This window comes from Aptenodytes patagonicus, chromosome 6 (assembly GCF_965638725.1).
Source record: "Aptenodytes patagonicus chromosome 6, bAptPat1.pri.cur, whole genome shotgun sequence".
Classification (NCBI taxonomy): Eukaryota; Metazoa; Chordata; class Aves; order Sphenisciformes; family Spheniscidae; genus Aptenodytes; species Aptenodytes patagonicus.
This window is the reverse complement of record NC_134954.1, coordinates 53,338,213-53,357,790: the sequence shown is the minus strand read 5'-3', so window position 1 is coordinate 53,357,790 and position 19,578 is coordinate 53,338,213. Positions and strand designations below refer to the sequence as shown.

General features: G+C 37.9%; 1 protein-coding gene across 1 annotated transcript in view; it reads left to right on the top strand.

The window, feature by feature from the left end:
- Nucleotides 1–631: 631 nt before the first annotated feature.
- The window catches only part of MYO3B (myosin IIIB), a 200,858-nt gene continuing 181,911 nt past the window's right edge, over nt 632–19,578 (top strand). Inside the window, exon 1 of the mRNA XM_076340762.1 lies at nt 632–681. The gene's annotated coding sequence lies outside the window, so the exon portion shown is untranslated. The remainder of the gene's footprint in view (nt 682–19,578) is intronic.

The window sequence follows — 19,578 nt, the reverse complement described above, 5'->3', positions numbered from 1 at the left end:
AAGCACATTAGCAGTTAATGACTGAAAAGAGAGGTGACCAGTGGAATGGGAATGTATACAACTACCATATAATAAAAGCCAGATATTTCCATTTTAGCCAAATTCTACTTTGTAACGGACTGGTATGAAGGCAGTTTAAGGGACTATGTTCATCATTCCCCTGCATTGTAATAAAGCATCGTGCTGCTTCTTTCCATATGCCATTTAGTGTTTGAAATAGATCAATTGAGCAAGAGTTCAGGAAACTCTCTGAGTTCCCTTTCCAAACTAAATCAGACTGTAAGTTTTGAATTTCTGTTTCATTCATCATGTGCTTTTGAGACCTCCTCATGTTCTTGTTAATAATTCAGCCTTTACCTACTCTAGGTTTATTGCTCAGAGAGATAGTACCTTTGGCTGAGTCCAGCATATGGCCAACAGGAGCTATGTCAGGTAAGGAATGCAACCTTTAATTTTTCATCTTACTCGCTTTTGTTGTTAATCAGCTTTGGAATAGAACTATAATGCATGCAGTCAGGTTCATGTATGTCAACAACTGTTAGCTTGGGTAGCCTGTTACTTTGAAACAGCTGGAGAAATGCCAAAGATCTCAAGTGTCTTGAAGGCTGTCAAGCTTTTGCTTTTTATGTTTGTTGTTGCAGCAGCTGAGAACACAGCAAGTCCTGAAGCAAACTGGATTAGGTAAGAAAGAATTTTTAAACGTCATCTTCTATGGCACCCTGGAGAAAAAACAAATGTATTTTGTTGTTCTGACTTCCTTCCCACAAAATAGATAAGTCCTTGTCTCATTCTGCTAACGCGTCATAATTATATTACAGATGGGCAACTAGTAGCTGTGAAGTGTTGCTCTGCTTGCAGCTGTATTTTTTAACCTTTTTCTTTTTTCTTTCTCAAGTAATGAAATTAAAGCTATCAAGCTAGGCAAAATAGCTGACTCCTGATTTCATCATAACACCAAGAACAGTGTGAAATAAAGTTACTCACTGAGAACATGTAATTAAAAATAACAGTTACTGACTGTTGTTGCTTCTCAACGTGGCCTTCATACATTTGTAGCAGCACAGCTGTATTTGACTCAGGTTGCACTAGAAATGTTAATTCCATTCACGAGCGTTCCCTAAGGGTAGAACTGCCCCTGTGATTGTGGGCTTGTTCAGCCAGTTCTCTTTCTACTGACATTCAGAAACTACTTGCTAGAGAGAGACTTTTGAACTGAGTGATGCATGGCATCATACATGACCTCTGTGACTGGTAAAATTCTTAGTTATATTTATTAGGGAACTCTTCAGCCTTGTCTCTGAAAGAAAATACAGTGATTAGTTTCTACAGGCCTTACCTGTTAGCTTCCTTCAAGAGTGATTGTCATAAATTGTACCTTAAAAGCTGCTAGTCGAGTTACGAGTTTTTAGTGTTGATGGTTTTGATGATGGGCAGTGCCTACAGTATTGGAAGAGGAATAAGCTTTTACAACCTTGATACTATAAGAAAGAATGGATTGTGAAGAGTGTAGCCTGTACCACTTTTGTTATAACTCCTGTCTGAAGACTTGACTCATGGTATACTTTTTCCTGCTTGGGTTCTTTGCCAAAAAAATAAAATGGTAGCTCTCTTTCTCATCAGGATTCATGGCCCTGTCAGTGTCAACCTATTGTGAAATGAAACCCAGGGATTTCATTATCAAAAATTTTAAAAAGGAAAATCAGTTCACTGAGAATATTAATGCTGTAGGTAGCACAGTTTCCAACTAAGGATTTACACATCTAAGTGTTAGCTCTTTAAAAAAAAAAAAAAAAAAGTTCTTGCATGGGGTTCTTGTGTATAGTAACAAGAGTAGCTCTTTTTAAGTCATTGTGATAATAGAGCTAATGACAAGACAGTTGGCACTGTCGCGCTAAGGTGATCTTCACTCTTGCAAGACAAAATATAGTTAGATTAGCACATTTTTGCAGAGATACGCAGTTATCCATGTATATAAAAGATTTGACTCCTATTAGCCAGCAGATGCCTGTGTCCTTGACAAAGCTGTCTTTGCAAGATAGATATATCTATAGAATGCACAGTGATGTGCACTATATGCCACGGTTTCCTCTCCGAAATGCTTTGTGACTGGCAGATATATAAATGTTTTGGGGACTGGGTGGAGGATCTTGGAGTGCTGCAACGCTACCTGCTCTGGTAAGGCTGTCCTAAGGCCCAAGTGTATCAGATTGCCGTAGTACCAAGTAAACCCTCTATTCTGTCCTTGACACAGTTTCAGCTCTACCACGGAGGCTGTACTGAACTTGTAGGTATGCAATTGTGCCTTATCTTTGCTGTCTTCCCAGCCTTTCCTCTTTCTTGCACTTAGACCCAGGTGTGCAAGTCTCAAATAGAGCTTGCTAACTGCAATCCTGCATCTCCTTGTTCCAGGTGTGCTGTTTTCTACTTATGGCTTTCAGGAGATAGAAGATTTTTGCAGAACAATTCTTTAGGAGGACTCTGTGTCACTAATAAGCAGCATACTGTAAATGCTTCAGTAAAGGCTTTATAATATCCTGCAGTGGGGGAGGTATCCTGCAAAGGGGGAGGGCACTTGTTTTACCATTGGCTGCTTGAGTCCAGCTGCAAGGCTGACACTAAATACATATTTGAGATTCATATGGAAATGGTGTGTTGTATGCAAAAATAGGCTGAGCTCTTCTTTAGGTATAAAAAGGAAGAGGCATCTCTGGCTTTTTTTTGTGGATAATGAAGGCAAAGATAGGAATATTTAGGGAAAATTTTCTTCCTGGCATTGAAATCTGAAACAACAGGAAGTGCTGCTTAAAACTGCTTGAAAGAGTGCTGGCTCTGCTCTTTTTGATTTCTTGGGTAGGCATAGAAGTAGAAGAGTGATGCTGGTCCCAAGGGGGATCTTGTCTTTATGTTTGACTACTACTTGGAAAAAGAAAAATCCCATCTGTTGTTTCATAAATATTTCCTTGCGCAAGCAGAATTTTACTAAACTCTGCCAGGTGGAGAGTTTCCTGATTCAGTGTTCTCTGTTACTTCTATCCTCAGCTTAGGCATTGAGCAAATGTCAGGGAAAGAGCGAAATGGTTTACGATAGTTCAGCTATAGGAATAATTTGTTCTACTATTCTTTAGTGACCAATACTGTTGCTAGTTCCCGTCTCTTCCACGGTCTCCCTACTTCTACTCTTCTCTGTTATCCAGCCTAGCGTGAACTGAAGGGTAGAAGGGAACTGTAGTTAATTTGGGCCTGAAAGACAGGCAGGGCTAGAGGTTTCAGAAACACTTCTTTCTTCAGGATCTCACCTTCTTTTTTTTCCTGAGTAAATTTATCTGAAATTATCTAATTGGCAGTCAATTTTAACACAAAGTAAGAATTACCATAAACAGAGAGAAAATGGAAATTGAGAAATAGCTTAGTGTGGTGCAATGGTTTCCAGAGAAAGGGTTGCCCTGTAGGGTTAAGAAGGCCTGAGGGTCAGTCCACTGAGCACACCAAGACTCTGGCTGGTAGAAAGTGGTTTGCTTTCAAATGCTCAGCAGCTCACCCCAGATTTTGCAGGATCTGTCATCTTATCAAGGCATTTGTTTTAAAAACCATTTTTTAACAGTTGTTCTCCAGTATAGTTGCCCTTTTATTTAGAAAAAGGATAAATTATTGGAAAGTTCCCTGTGCCAGTTATTACATACTTTTTAATACATTAACTTTGAGATTAGCCAGCAAAACCTGGAGATATAGGGAGAGCTGAAGCTGTTCTCCTTCAGGTTCTTGATCTCTAAATATGTCAGCTAGGCAGTGTAGATACTACCTATGTAACCAGTATCCAGTTACTTCACCTCTGTCATGGGACAATCCTGTCATGTTTGTAGCACGTCCAGACAACCTGTCACTGAGCTATTTGTTACATGGTTGCATTTGCTCTAAAGAATTGATATAAAACCTGTTCTGAAAGGAAAAGAAAAAAAATATTGAAAGGCCCATTTTGGATAGACATTTTCCTGGATATGTGGGGAATAAACTGAGACTGAGTGCGTTAAGCAGGAGGAGTAGTAAAAAGTATAGAGTGGGATGGCAGTTTTCATGTCTCCTTGTATGTTTTTCACACTATATTTTAAACTTACTGGAGGGCTGAATGATAGGTGTGATTAATTCCATCTCACTTGTAAGAAGAGGGCATGTTTGGTCCATATCTTCTTGTCTTCGCTTGTTCTCTCATCATTTCTGTCAATAGTTACATGGATGATCTTTATACTTTGTGTGTAGCCTGTGAAGTGGATATAAAGATCTGTCAGACTACCTTTGCTAATACATTTTCTTCTGAGGAAACAAACCTAACATAAATGTCACCTGCAGTATGAGCAACTGTAGCAGATGGAGCATTGAATTAATGGCTCTGAGAGGCAAGCCAGGAAGGATTATGAAATGTGATAAATATGGTAGATATGGTACATGATTCAAAAAATTTCCTGTGATTAAAAATGAGTTCAAGAAAGAAGAGTATATCTTTAAAAAGTTACAGAGTATTTAAAAATCACCTATCTTTTGTACTTGTGGAAAAGTGTTAAGAAATCATTTGCAATTATATAGGGGAAATCCCCCATTAATTTAATTAAAAGGATATTTTTCAGCTGTGGGTCTTACATTCTTTTCTAACAAATATTTTGAATATGCTGAAAGGTAGGGAATTTGCTTATAAAATGCATCTGATATGATGCCTCATGTTTTGTGGCAAGGCCACTGTCTCAGTGAAAAACGATTATAAAACTAAACTGATTGCTGTATTGAAAATCATATATATTGTCATCAAATGTAGAGGAAGGACCCGTGTTTGTCAAAGAAAGTGACTTGAGTTTAGCAACTGATAATAAATAGGATGGTGATGTTAGTGCAGCTCCCTTGCTGGTGCTCCTTTCATAAGTCCAGGGAACGGAAGCAATTTATATGCTGGCAGAAGATTTGGAAGGTCTGCAGAAGTCAGCTGACAACAAACTAAAGTAGTACGTCAGTGACTCATGTAAGTAGGGTAAGTTGCTTCTCACTAGTGGTAGTTTGGCCTCTTTCCAGTTTCAGGGGTGAAGGACTATCACGACTGACTGTAATAATGTATATGTTGTAATATAGAGAAACTAGCTGGTTTGATAGCTGGACGAAAGGTGGTGGCATGGTGATTTGTGATGGCATAAGGTTGCTCAGCTGAGAGTTTCACAGAGTTCAGCAGCACTGCTGAGAAAATGTGCTTGGTTTCACACTCCCTCATAGCAGCAAACTGGCTGCTGTGAAATGTACACCTTCTTTTGACCGATCTGTGAAAAGGCATTTGGAACAGAAAATTCATCCACTCTCTGAGCTGGAAGGCGAGTGCTCTTTGTGACAGGCTGAAAGACTGGGGATGTGACATGTACAAGGAACAGCTAAGAATGCAATTTAGAGTACTTGTTAAATCAGATAATGTCCTTTCAGCTGTAAACAGTTGTGATGAAGAGTCCACACCCTGCTCCCCCCTTTTTTGCAAAATTCTGTAATCCATTGTGCTGCTTTTGCCTCTTTGCATGTGCTGGGCATTATTCTGTGCTGGTTGTTGCAGTTGATAAGCAGTTTTACATGCTGATCTTGCTTGAGTCAGAGTTCACATGCCTGTCTGCTGCAGGTCTGTTTTCTCCTACTGTTTTGGATTCCTGAACAGCTTTGTTATGTCAGAGTACAGCCCACTCAAGATAAGAGTCATGGATGACTTCAGTTGCTGACACAATCTAATTGCCTTGTCAAGGATTAATTCTGGATTTTGCGGTAGTTTCCTTTCGAGTGATCGCAGTAAGATCTTTTATCAGGGACTTATTTAACGCATAAACTTCCATGATTATCTTTTCATCTTTTGACAACCACATTTTTTAAGTGTTTTCTTTGTACACATAGATAAAACCAAACCTCTAATGGATTTCATTTGTACATGGAGTACCATATTCCTTCTGGTTTTGTGACATTGCACTGTACTTCCTTTTTACATCTGAATTAGCAAATACATCAGCTGCTTCAGAATCTGACTGTCATCTGAAAGTTTTTCTTCATTTTTCACTGGCATTCAGTAGTTGAAGATACAGAATGAACTGTGGTTTACAACACCTCATTTTTCCTCCTCCTTTTTTGTTCCTGGAGCCCAGGAGGCCAGTGAATCATTTCTGAAATCACTGTAGGTCTGAGGTCCTTGAAAGAGAAAGTTATTGTTCAGAGAACAAGTCCAGCAGAACATGGCTTTCTCTAACCTGTCCCTGTCAGAGGGGTATTTTTTTTTTTTGCCCTTGACACTAAGATATATGAATTTGCAGTTTCAAAATCACCAGTCTTTGTACTTTGTGGCCTTTTCCTGGCTGATCTTTCTCAGTAGTGATGAGAGGAAAGCAGTGTTCATAGTCTGTAATGTTATTTCCTAGTGTTTGCAGTAGTACCTCTGCTTCCAGACTCATGAGAGCAGTGTTTCCCCTGTGTTCTGGCTGAACTAGGCAAGGGATCTGTAGTCTTACCTGGGAAATGCTTTGTTACAGCATCCCTCAAAAATAGGATTGCATGCTAAATCAGTATCTAACTAACTCCAGCAACATTCATTATTATCACATGCAGCCTCTATTAAAAGACAGTTAAATGAGACGCATGCCTTGATCCCATTTATGTGTCTGCTTAAAGTATGGTTGTTAATTTACAACATAACAAATATATAAAAATCTAAATGTTAACATATAGAGAGGCTTTGTCTCTGAGGTTTGACCATTTCCCAGCTAATGTTATGCTTCACAATGGACTAACAGATTGTGAAAAGTTGAGCCAAATGTGAATAATCACTGAAGTGTGTTATGGGGCAGGTGAGTCTCTTCACATCCAGCCTAAAGCCATTAGCCTTTCCAGAAGGTGGCAAGCAATAGTTTGATGGAGGAACGGATTACTCCTTTCTTAGATAAATGACTAGTAGTTTGTGTTTTAGTGGAGTGGACAAAGGTGAACTGCCCCAGAGATGGGGATGGATTATAAAGCAAAAATGGTTGCCAAAGTAGGATTCCCTTCTGTGAGGGGCATGAGAGCTGAAAAAGAGCTGTGAGTTTATTAGATAAGAAGACCCTTCAAGGCTGATCTGAGTCTAGATGGATGTACACTTGTTTCTTTTAATTTCCATTCTCTTGTGACTTTATAAACCTTGGTAAACTGCGTCATCCCTTGTGGATGTAGTAAATAGATCCTTTTATTAGCCGTTTACGTTGACCTGGTTTGAGTGAGGGATGATATCAATACAGCCAGCTAACTTTGAGAAATTTGTGCCCATAGGCCCTTGCAATCCATAGATGGTACTGAACTACTCTCAGGCAGCCAGCAGCCCAAAACATTTCTTAGAGGCTGTAAAGGACAGTGGAGTTGCACGGGCCAATGCACAAGCCAATAGCTCAGTGCCTAAGAAGGAGACATTTCCATTGCTGAAGAGGAAATCTCTCTGGAATGCTAGTGAGAAGCCCAAGTATTGCAAAGGAGTATCAGGGTAGCGGACGTTATAACAAATTTTACAAATTGGGAAATTAGAGAAAAGTGAGATACTATTTTAGAGTACGCACAAAAGTCTTCTGTCCTATTACCGTAGCCCATTCCTATACCAAGCTTTCAAGATCAGGTTTCTTCCAGCTCCTGTTAGTTGCTTCCCATACGGTGGTTGCCTTCACTAATGTAAAGGTTGAGCAGACTGTTAGGCCAGCATGCCTCTGAGATAACATCCCATTTTTAGAATTAGTTCAGTTTTCATTAGTGAATTAACTGGACATATAAATATTTATTACTATCTCAGGTGTCTGATTACAACAAGAAATAAATAATTCATTATAGAAAATTACCTCTGTACAATTGATACCACAAGGATATAAATCAGATATGGCAATTTCTAAAAAAGCAGCACAATATATTGTTTTTGCTGGAACACCCTCAAGTGAGTATCTTTTGGTGCAACCATTGCTGTTCTAAGCTGGGTAACAAACCTTCCATTGTGTGAATAGTAGTGATGTGAGAAAATCTATTTACAGAAATGTGCATATAATATAAGTATATTGACAGTTGGGACAATTTAGGGAATCTATATACAATATATGGTTTCTGTTTGATATTGGGAAGTTTCTGTGTGTACGTCTGTCAGACTACAAGCATCATTTTGAATGGGGGTGTATTTGCCTTGTCTGTTGTACTTCTGCTCCTGTAGGTTGGTTGAAATAAACTTTGCACTTGCCAAAAGCTAACAAAGAGGAAAAATTAAATTTTGATGAGTGAATGGCATCAAATAAAGGATTGAATACTCCGTGTGACAAGCCAGTTATCAAGCTTTAAACTTAAACTGGGAGGCTAGACTTCAGTGGGAGGTTTCGGTCACATAGTGGGTTTGAAGAGGAACCACCTAACAAGGAAGGCCAGAAGATGAAAGGAAAGGGATTCTTATCAGTCATTTTAAAGGAAAATCAGTCTCTTTTTCCACAAAAAGGGTGCTTGCTGCAGAGATTAGGAGGAATGATTTAGAAAGGGAGAGCAACTCTGTTTCAGAGTAAAAGACACAGGCTTGAAAGAAGAGCTTGAGGACTCCTGGTTATAGTGAGTTAGAAGCTGAAAGAGTTTGAGATGTCAGGAAGCTGAGACAGGGAAGTCTTAAAACAAGATGTTTATTGTTTTGACTATTTATGTTCCTTGTGATAGCTAAAGTAAAGGGGTTTTCAGAAACCCTGTTAAGTCTGTGCATATATCTATTTCACCTCACATGTATCTTTAAAAATACCCTTATTGTGGAGCTCTGAGAGAGGGTTTCAAGGCACTGGAGAACAAGCTGCCAGCATACCTCTGTGGCTAGCTGAGCTGGTCCACAAAGTCACGTGTCCGACAAGAGAAGCCAAAATGCACACGCTCTGAGCCTCAAGGGACACTTACAAACATAGCAATCTGCGGGGTTGCCTCTGCACTGTTACCTGGGGACAGCTGATGAGACTTCTGTGAGGGCTATTGCAACAGAATATTGCTGTAATGTTTAGAGAGATGTAGCTGAGGATGCCTATGTAGGAGACACCTTTCAATACAAGGTATTACTATTGAAAGGTACTAGTTCATCCAATTTGTAAACGGAGAACCTGAAGCATGTATAAAATATGATTTCTGCGGTACAGGAAGTGTGTTACAGTCAAGAGTAACTCTTGAGTTCTCCTAACTCCTAGGATTGTATTTGAAATGTAAACTGCCTTTATAATACTATCTAGTAAAAGGAGCATCCTAAAATAAGACAGTAAAATCCTTACACCACATCACTCATACCATATAAAGATATCTTTCTTGTATGGATTATGTCAGTTGCTGTTTTGCTTATCATGCTTTTAGTCTGCTTCAAGCTTTGCTTTTTTAGTAGGTGCTCTCTGCTTAAACAGAGAGGTAGGAACTGGGGTTATTCACAGAGGGTACCCTCACCGAGGAAAAATGACCCATTGCTATATGACGTGATAGAATGTAATGTCTGTAGGTTAAAGCATTGTTAAAAATTTAATGCAAACATAGTGCTGTAGATCCTGCTTCATATTGTGTGTACAATCTAATATACTTACTTTTATGGTGGAAGCCTTAACTGATTTCTCAGTTCTGTGCTGCTCGTGGTGACATACAAGTATATTATCTATTCTCTCTCTTTTTTTGGTTTGTGGAATGGTATCACAAAATGTTTTCCTCTTTCAAGTTCTGAAAGCCCACAGTATTGAACACAGAGCTGTTCCATAAGCTGAACAATATGTAAAAGAAAACTGAATAGCTGCTAATGAACTGCTAAAGGCTGGTTATTCCAGGTCATAGTTACTGTACCCAATGCATGGTACAGCATCTTTACCTGTCATGTTTTCTCTTTGTAAATTAAGTTTGGGCATTCTCTTAACTTTCTTCAGGAGCATCTGCAGCAACCCAAGAGTTAATCTGGGAAAAGAGGCCAGTTTGTTATTTTACTCCGTGTTTAAATTCTATTCTGAAAGTTAATGGACGATTTTTTTGTTGTTGCTGTTATTAAATTGTTCTCTCTGCAAGATCACAGTTCTTGGAGGTGTTAATCTCCCTTAAATCCCCTGAATCGGTAGGAACTGAAATTGATTAGTGCTTCTCAGTGTGGAATACCTGGTAGGAGCAAGCTCTGAGAATTTTTGGTTGTGTCCATATTGGCATCTGTTGTTTCTCCCGGGGTGCTTGTACCTGTTCCCTCAATGGGATAGCTGAGTACTTTGGTAATGTGTTTTTGTATTAGTGGACATTAGGTCTATACGTAAATTGTGTAGACTTTTCAAGCATCTTCCCTTGTGCGATGAAGACAAATCAGATCTTTCATATTGATGACCATATATCAGAATGTACAGTGAAGTGTACCAAAGTCTAAATTACTCTTCGAAGTTACAAAGCCAGACTTTTTGCCGGATGAATACCTGAGAGAATCAGATTACTGCAGCAGTGTTGTTTGCTATGTAAGTCAGAATATACAAATGCATAAGTCATGAAGACAAGAAAAGGTCCATCAGTTATTATACTGTGGAAAGCTATTTTCACTTTTTTTTCCCTGAAACTAGCTTCCCATCAGAGTTTGCTAACACATTAATCTTTCTGCTTGCCTTAAATATTAACAAATGGTAAGGTCTTTTTTGGGTTCAGATCAGCAAAAAATGAAGTTGTTTTTGTTCCTCTCTGTAGATTAAGGCATTATTAAATAACATATACAGGTATAACAGCTCCCAGCAGCTTCTGTGTGTATCACTATCTGTCCTTTTCTTTTACCTATCTGTACCCCAAAATCCCTAACTGATTTTCAAGTTCAATAATTGACTGTGAGCAGCAGTGGACATTGGCATTGTCCTGCCACTTTCTGTCAGCCTTTTCAGCTGGGAAGATGTCAAGCCAATTGCTTGTGGATTTGCCTTGGTCTTTGTTACTGAACTCAACTTAGATGGTTATAGGCCCGGATAGCATAACCCGAATAATACATTTGTAATATATTAAACTTAATTCTTTAAAGGTTCTTTTGATAACTGCTCCATGAAGATAGCTGCTGAAGGAAGTTTAAATTAATGGATTCTATCTCGTATGCCTATTATTATTTTTGAAGCCTGTTAGAGAAGAGAAATTATGCAAATTGGTGTCACGCTAGGCTACTGCACACATGCTGGTAATGCATAACAACTAGCTCGCTGATGAAAATACTTCATCTTAAGCAAGATTCATTGTCAGCACTAAGAGATGTTCTTTGTATCATGGTTAACAGTTTATTATTATTTTTCTTTTGGATAAAGGAGTGTTCTTATTAAAAATCCTCATTAGAACAAAACTGCTGTAAAAGTAATACTGGAGAACTGTAGTGATGAATTATGATTGATGACATTATACAATTAAGGTATATTGTGAAACAATAGGAAGATCCCTTCAAAAAATTAAGCAGTTGTTGCTCACTCCCTGTGAATGACTAAGTGGCTTTAATTCTTCAGCTCCTGCATGTAAAAGACTTGATAAATAGATCAGGCTCAGGATCAATTAGTGTCACAATGATCTTTAGTATTAACGAAGGGAGACTGCTAGGATTGAACCAGTTTATCTGTACCCTTCATGACAGCATCTTAAGCTAACATGCACTGCATTGTCTATCTAGTACTGGGCATGAGAACCAGTACGCAGAACACACTGTTCTGTGCAACACTGGCCGGTAAAAGTGCTCCCTGTAAGGAAGCTATCTTAGTCCTGAAGAATTCCAATATCCTTAGTGGGACAAAAATCCAATATAAGATAAGCTGGTTTCAGAAAATAAGTCACTAATGCAAGTTTGCAGTTATTTTCTTCCCAGGTTTATCCTACGTCTGTCTTAGATTTCTTTTTCCTCATCTGTACACAAAGCATATCAAGCTTTTCTGATTAGACTGCAGTGGAGAGCCTGGTTTTGGTCTAAGGGTCATCTGTTATAGCCCTTCATCCTTCCATTTTAGCACTAACACATGCATTTTGTTTGTGCTGTTAAATTGCTGACAAAGGAGGCGGAGAAAACCTTCTCAGGTATTGATTTTTCACACACGGGGACTGTAGCTTGTAGTCACTTGATTTGCCACCTACAGTTTATAACTGAATGGGCTCATGGGATTATAAACTTCATTTTAGCATTGAGTTCCCAGCCTGAGGTGAAATTGATGTGTTAGTTGTTAGTCATTTGTAACTGCTTTAGTGTATTTTGCTTGTTGGAATTCTATTTAGATGGCTAATATAAATAGCATTTTTGCAATAGAAATGCCACTGATCAGAACTTCCTGTTTGAGTTGTTGATCTTAACTGGCTTTCAGATATTTGGATCTGGTCTTGGATAATAATTTCTGCTTAATAGTTTTTGGGTCTTTCTGGTTTTCACTGTTACGTTTATAATGTAATAATTATGAACTATATCATGGTAACTGACTAGGTACATAATTTTATTCAACATTTGGCCCTCAGAGTTGTAGATACAGAACTGATTAATTAGTGGTCAAACAAATGAAATGTATTATAGTTCTTCATGAATGATCAGGGGCTTTATTTTCAGTGGTACTCAAAACTTCACTAGAAGTTTCTGTTGATTTCTATGTTAGTAGCAAGGTACCCTTTACCTCCCAGGATAAGACAACTCTGCAAAAATACTTGGTTTACCATATGCAGGAAGTGATTTTTTTTCAATAATTTGAATCTCAGCAAAACGTTCAGTCTTTCATCACTGAATACAATTTTCTCAGCTTCCATTATAGGTATTCTTAAATACACAGTACCTCCCAGAAACCTTGGAAGTGTCATTTTTCCGTTAATAATACATTTTGGTAATTTTGTGAAAACAAAAGAAAAATATATTTCTTGCATGTTAGTGAGAAGTGCAGGTTTGCTTTAGTAGTCATCTCTGAGAATCATGCAATCTTTATATGCCTTGGCTTGACCATTTTTTTTGCTTAACTTCCAATGTCAACATTGATCTTAGGATATTTATGTTGAACCTTAGTGAAACAGTCTTTTGAAGTTTTGTGAGAAAATGCTTTCTCACAGCAGATTGCATCCAGATTTGACAGAGAAGTAGAAATCCCCCAAATAAATAAGTTCCTACAATTTTCATAAAAATCTGTGTCAGGCTAGAAGAATGAACCATAAGCAGTGTCCCCTCTGAGGGGGATACAGGTTGAATTTTGTCCTTGATACATTCCGCTTTGGTTGTTCCATTCATGTGCTAACAATTCCAGCTTAGCTACAGCAGAGATTGTCTTTTGGGGGTATCAGAGGAAAGAAAGAATGATAATTATTATGATGGTAGGAAATGAAAATGATGCAGATTTATCAAATTCATTAGTTTCACTGCTCATGAAACAAGTTGCTTTGTGGCTTTCTTAGTTTTGTGAATTACTGTTTACAAATCTTTTCACTCTAGCTACATTTCAACTTTTGTGCATATTCAATTAGAGAAGTTCAGCTATGGTAGACCAGAATAAAGCATGTTGTATCTATGAAATCCTATGAAAATGAGTGGGATTGAATGATTCTAACAGAAATAAATTTGATTACTAATATAATAACATTGACATCAATGAAGATCAGATAGAAGAATCAAAGCACTAAGCAAATTTCTGAAGTATTAGTGATAATTTTTATTAAAAAAAGAGTGGCTTGAGTTCACCCTCATCTTTAAGACCTTCCTACTCTAGAAAACCCCAGTGGTTGCTTGTTCTGTTCTTGATTATGCAGTAGATTGAGGCAGTCTTTAATTTAACTTAAAGTGCATGGCACCATTCTGTGCATGTTAAGCAGATCTCTTTAAAGCTAATATTACACTGTTTCCAAGTCCCATTCAACTAGAAAATGGCTTGAGATGAAGCAAACTGGTATGACTGTTGTAGAGAGCAGATGACACGAAGCCATGCGTCTGTGGTAAGAGAGAAGCAACTTCAGAATGAATTCCTGTGAAGCAGAAGAAACCTCATTTTTGAGGGAGATGCAGTTATGAAGGACCCAAGATGCTAGTAGTGTTACCTGGACCCCATGGAAGATCGAAGTTTATCAAGACTGTGTGGCGCTTGCTTGGGAGTTGCAGGATGAGGTGCTAAATAGTTCTGGAGTAAAATAACTTCTTTGTCACCAAGCAACAGAGTCAGCAGTGCCTCCTGATCTGACACAGGCCTTCAGGAAAGACTGAAAATGCATATCCAGTAAGAAGAGCATTAGATTTGCAGGGGAGCTGGTCAGGGGCCAAGCTGTACTTTACCTTTGCCTACATGCATCCTATATCTGTTTGTTTATGAAGCTGGCTGATCGTGAGGATGTATTTGCCCACCCAGAGTAGTCTTCTGTTTGATTTATATGAACAATACATAAATGATCAATCATTATTGGACAAAGGTTAATGCTTTACTCATAAATATAAGGGTGCAGTAAGAGTTTACTTACAACAATTTGTAATGCAACAGATTATGATGCAATGAATCTAAATGAAAACATGCAACTGGGTTGTCTGGACTAGGCACATACATATTTCCTACCATGCATTTTCCAGGATATTAATAGAGAGTTTTCTGGTTTAGACTCAAACATTTGATCCAAGAATTGGAATTAAGATTATAATCTTACAAATGTTTGTGGTTCGGAACTGGTTTAGGAGTGGTGGTGTGAAATTGTCACCATTTGACTAAGGTGTTGAAAAATCAAGTTGTTTTTTCTCTTTATTTCTAGAGGAGGTGATGTTTAGATTTCTCTGCCATGATGTCAGTAGCTGTTTTGTGGGCAGTTTATTATGGTTGATCCTAGGAATGGGGTTGTGTTTCATGCTGTGATGAACTGGAAGCATAGACAAGACAAGACAGCAAACATTCACAACCCTTTCCTCAGAACTAGCATCTGAACACAATCCATTGCCACTGGTTATCACTTTATTCTGGTCCTGTGGCTGATATTACAAGTCTAAAAGCTTAGATTATCTAGTCCATCCATATAAAGAAAGCAGAAGGAAAGGAAGTAACAAAGATATTCCTGAATTTAAAAGATTTCTGTAGAGAAAGAGAGTGTACGTAGGCACTATTAGTAAAAAGTTAAAAAAGTTTAAGTTGGAGTACGTGGGAAGGGAGAACATGTTTCCCAGTTATATCCTCTCCATCTTGAACCCCGACAGAGTCAGTTTCATGGTTTGTATATTCAGCAGACTTGTTCTGTGAACTGAATTTAGCAGGAGTGTTTTCAGGGATCTACCTTTCATCTAAAATAAGAGCAGTCCTATTCCCGATTGTCCTATTTTTCCCTTATGTTGGCCTAGTGAAATGATGAGATCAGTTAAAGTATGGTTCTTTTTGTTTGTAAGTTGTATAGCATCAATAGCAGCTTTTTAACATACTTTTATCCTTCTCCTTCATCTCCTTTCATCACTGACCTTTATTCTGGAAAGAACTATGCACATGGCGTTCTGCAGTCTCTCTTTCTGAGACCGACTGAGAACAGTTATAGGATGGTGTGTTGATGGATTCTTCTGTATGCTTCATTTCAAGATATTGACATCCTCTTTGTTTTAACCTAGCCAGTGAGAAACAGCAGGAGGAGACTAGCAGAGGAAGCTGCTCTGACTACTGATTTTCTTGTGCCTTTTGGTGGTTCATTAATTCCTCTAACAATTGATTCTTAGGTAACTGTCTGGGTGTGACCATTACTAGCCAGCAGAATAGGGGTGGTCATGGCTGGGTGAAGCCATAGCTGATAATGTCAACTTTACCTTCTGAATTCTTCTATCTATGAGTTATTCATTTAGTATGGAAGCAATATTGAGCTCCCTACAAATAGTGCAATACCTTCATTTTGAATATGACATTCTTATTCTTCCACAGTAAGTGTAGATGCCAGAAGAGTATAAGCCAGCTGTTTCACAAGACAGACAAGAGGGGTTAGACAAATAGAACATTGCAAAAATTAGCCCTGTGCATGAATTGTTCATATGGAAACAGTATGATCAATTTTGTTTCACTAGTATTGACTGGTATTGCCCTGTCTGTCCCTACCAGCTATATTAGAATTCAAAACTGTCTAGTACTGTATACCATGACTCTTAGAAAGCACCAGGCTGGAGTGAGGCTTTTACTAATTTCAAAACCTCTATGGATGTCCCAATTTACTGTGAGCTAGAAAAGGGTGCGTGTTGGAAGGCAATAGGCAAATCACTGTTGCGTAGAAGTTGAGTAAGGCAGTACTGAAAATAGAACAGTAATTATAAAGCTATTTCTGGCACTGTTTTTCTTGCTTATGAGTCCCTCTTGTCCCTATAATTTCTGAGAAAGATAACTGTGATAATAAGTTTGTAAGAAAAAGTTGTTGATTTTATTCCAGAAGTAATTATATAATAAAAAAATCTGCATGTAGTTATCCTATATAGGGTTTGGGGGTTTTGTTTTGTTTTCACAACGTAGGTGAAGATCACAGTAGAACTTCTAGGATACCACATGATTTTCCAGATGGCTATTTTGAGGCTGTTGTTTAGAGCCATGGAATACAATTGGAAGGCTGTAGTTCACAGAGGGGAAAATGATTTGTGCGCTGTCCGTAACTCATATTTCTTTTACATTATATTTTATATCAAACAATACATGTAGCCTGTTTGTCGTAGGGATACTGTTACGGGGTGATAAAATGTAGTCATTGATTCTAATGTTGATCTTACAGAGAAATATTTTCTTTAAATGTAGATAAATGTTATTTGCACGTTTGCCTTACTGCCATCTAAGTTAGTCTGTCATGCCTGGTCTGACTTAATTTATTCTGGCTGTTAAAAATTTTCAAAATAGAAAAATCCAGGTGTTACAAAGAAACCCATGAAATTTACTTCATTGATGGAGAATATCTCTTTTCATGGATAAGTGAAAGAAACTCTGTCAATGGCTGAAGCCTGTTAATTTTTTGCCTTACCCTATTGTTTGTCTTTGTTGGTCAACTTTTACAAGATTTATTTTAAGTTAGTATATTATCTCTGCTTTTAAAAAGTAGTCATGCTATTTGCCCCTATTTCAGCCTGAGAGCAGTTTGACTAGACTCCATCAATTTGGCCTTACTTTTGCTTTGCATTCTGTCTCTTCCCAAGTGTGCAAAACAGGGTTTGGTAGAGTGCTATGGGCTTGTTGATAGCATGTAGTCATTCCTCAAATAGCGTAAGTGTGTGCAGTCCCAAATAGCTTTGTGTAAGATGTTCCCCATCCAGTAGAGTTAATTGCCAAAGTGTAATTTTTCAGCATCTGGTGTGGGTTGTTTTGCTTGCCTGCATGGATCAGATTTAACTACTGAGAAGTTTTCTCCAGCTGGTGGCAGAAATCATGAAATGCTTGTAATCAGTAGGTCTCTAATAGGTTGAGGCTCCCTCTGGGAAGGGCATTGCTAAGTTTTTTCATAGCTAGAAGCCACTCTCTGTACATCATTTCAAAGCCCAGAGAGGTCTCAGGCCTGATGTGGGGGGAGTGAAAGGAGAAATTTCTTCCTAAAGAAATTTCAGCTTCAGCATTTTAGTGTTAAGGTCTTCTGAATACAGGGTGGTTGTAAAAGTGGTTGCATTCATATGTAACTTTTCACTGTAGAAATAAAAAGTAAATAGCAGTCCTTGTATGCATTTTATTTTCTGAAGCTCAGCAAATCAGGAAATAGAAAAAGAAAAGCAGAAATTCACTTTACAACTTCAGCTTTTTCCTTTAATGTTTACATTTTGTGTTTATAAAAAAGTCCAGATTTTACAAAATTGAAGATAATAGCAGATACTGTTCTTTTGCTTTTTTGTAATGTAAAACATTCACATCTGTCATAGGAATGTCGTGTTACTACATTGCGTGCAATGGGCACTTTCACTGATGGCAGATGTGGAACCTCATTTAGATATGTATTGCTTGAGTTCAAGAAGAGGCTGTTTTAGTTAAGCAGAAGAGGTTTATTGTACATATTTGGCAAATCTGATTCCATGTAATTCATAAACATGCTACCTGTAAATGCTACCTTGTTATCACAATGCATAGAAGTGCTCACTCACTAAAATTTTTCTTCAATCTTCCACCAGGACTGCATCTGTAACAATTTTGTGTTAGATTTTATTTTGTCAATGTTGTCTTCTGGTATAAAGAAATGTTAATGTATTTTGAAAATTTGGAGATACCAATTTAAGGGTTACTTATTAATCAGAACAAAAGCAGGCAATGACACTAGATTGTTTTGTTTTGTTTTAAGGAAAAACATACTTATCCACAACAGCTGCTTGGAGGGAGGCATCATAATATTACATCGGTACAAAGAGTGCCATGCGTCATTTTCTGGACAATCTGTGTGATAGGGTAGTTGTTATAGTGACAGTGAAATAAATATCAGTCTTTTTTTTTTCCTTTTTATTTTTTTTGTAAGGTTGCATCAAAGCTGTTTGCAGTCTATTCTTCTCTGTTTCTTTGCACATGAACATCTGTAGCATTTCTCCTAAAGCATTAAAATCACACGTTTAATATGGTTTTTTTTTAACCTTAGATGGAACTGTTCCAATTTATGTTTGTATTCACCACCACCCCACACCCTGCAAGCAAACCTTGCTCTTAAGATTGGCTTATCAGGAGCTACATGTCTGTGGCTGCTGTCTTCAGTGCATGTAGTACAGTCTGTTCACTGATTTCAGAGAAGTCTTGCACCTGACCCGCTTCTCTGTTGAGGTGCTAACTGTATGTGTTCAGAATACTGTTCTCTATTTGCAGCATGCTGTATTGGATCCAAGTAGTGAGAAACTGTCCTAATGACTTACATTATTGACCACAACAGATAGATGACATTGACTCTCGCTTTTTTTTCCCCCTTCCCTCCTTTTTCCTTCTCAAAGCAATTTGATACGTTATTTGGCACCATCTTCGGTGCAAATACAGTTTTAACCAAGGAGGGAAATAGAGGTTTTCTCTAAATCTGCCTGCCATTGTTTAAAAAAATATTATAGTTCTTCTAACCTGACTTTGGTAGCAGCCATGTTTTGAGCCTGCTATATGGTAAATTACTTTAACAACATGTAAACGTTTTGTCTTAGGGTGTAAAGGAATTTAAAAATTTCTTCTAGAAAGGAACAAAGCATGCAAATGTTTATGCACATGCTTCCATCATGAATATTGCTATAGAGACCTGCACCGCATGTGAATTTGCACACAGGTTATTTTCTTCTCTATCATGAACAGAAAGCACAATTATTTCTTTAATTAGATTGAAGAGCTGCTGCTTCATTCCTTATTAATGTATCAATTTCCCCAGCCAAGCTCACATTTCTTTCTGACTAAATTTCTCACGCCAGATAGTTGTCACTGATGCTGGAAATGGTGAAGAGGTGAATAAGGCAGCAGGTTTTTAAAATTATTTCAAGCAGGTTTGCAGATATCAGATATGCTTAGAAAGGAATGGCTCAAACCTTAAAATTCAAGTGTATGTTTGAGAACCTAGTTGATCCATCTCCAAAAATCAAGAGCTTTTGCAGTCAGCAATGGTGTTGTCTTCAATTGCTTTTGTCAAGATCACTTTCTTATTTTTCTCCTTCGGTTTGTTCATGGA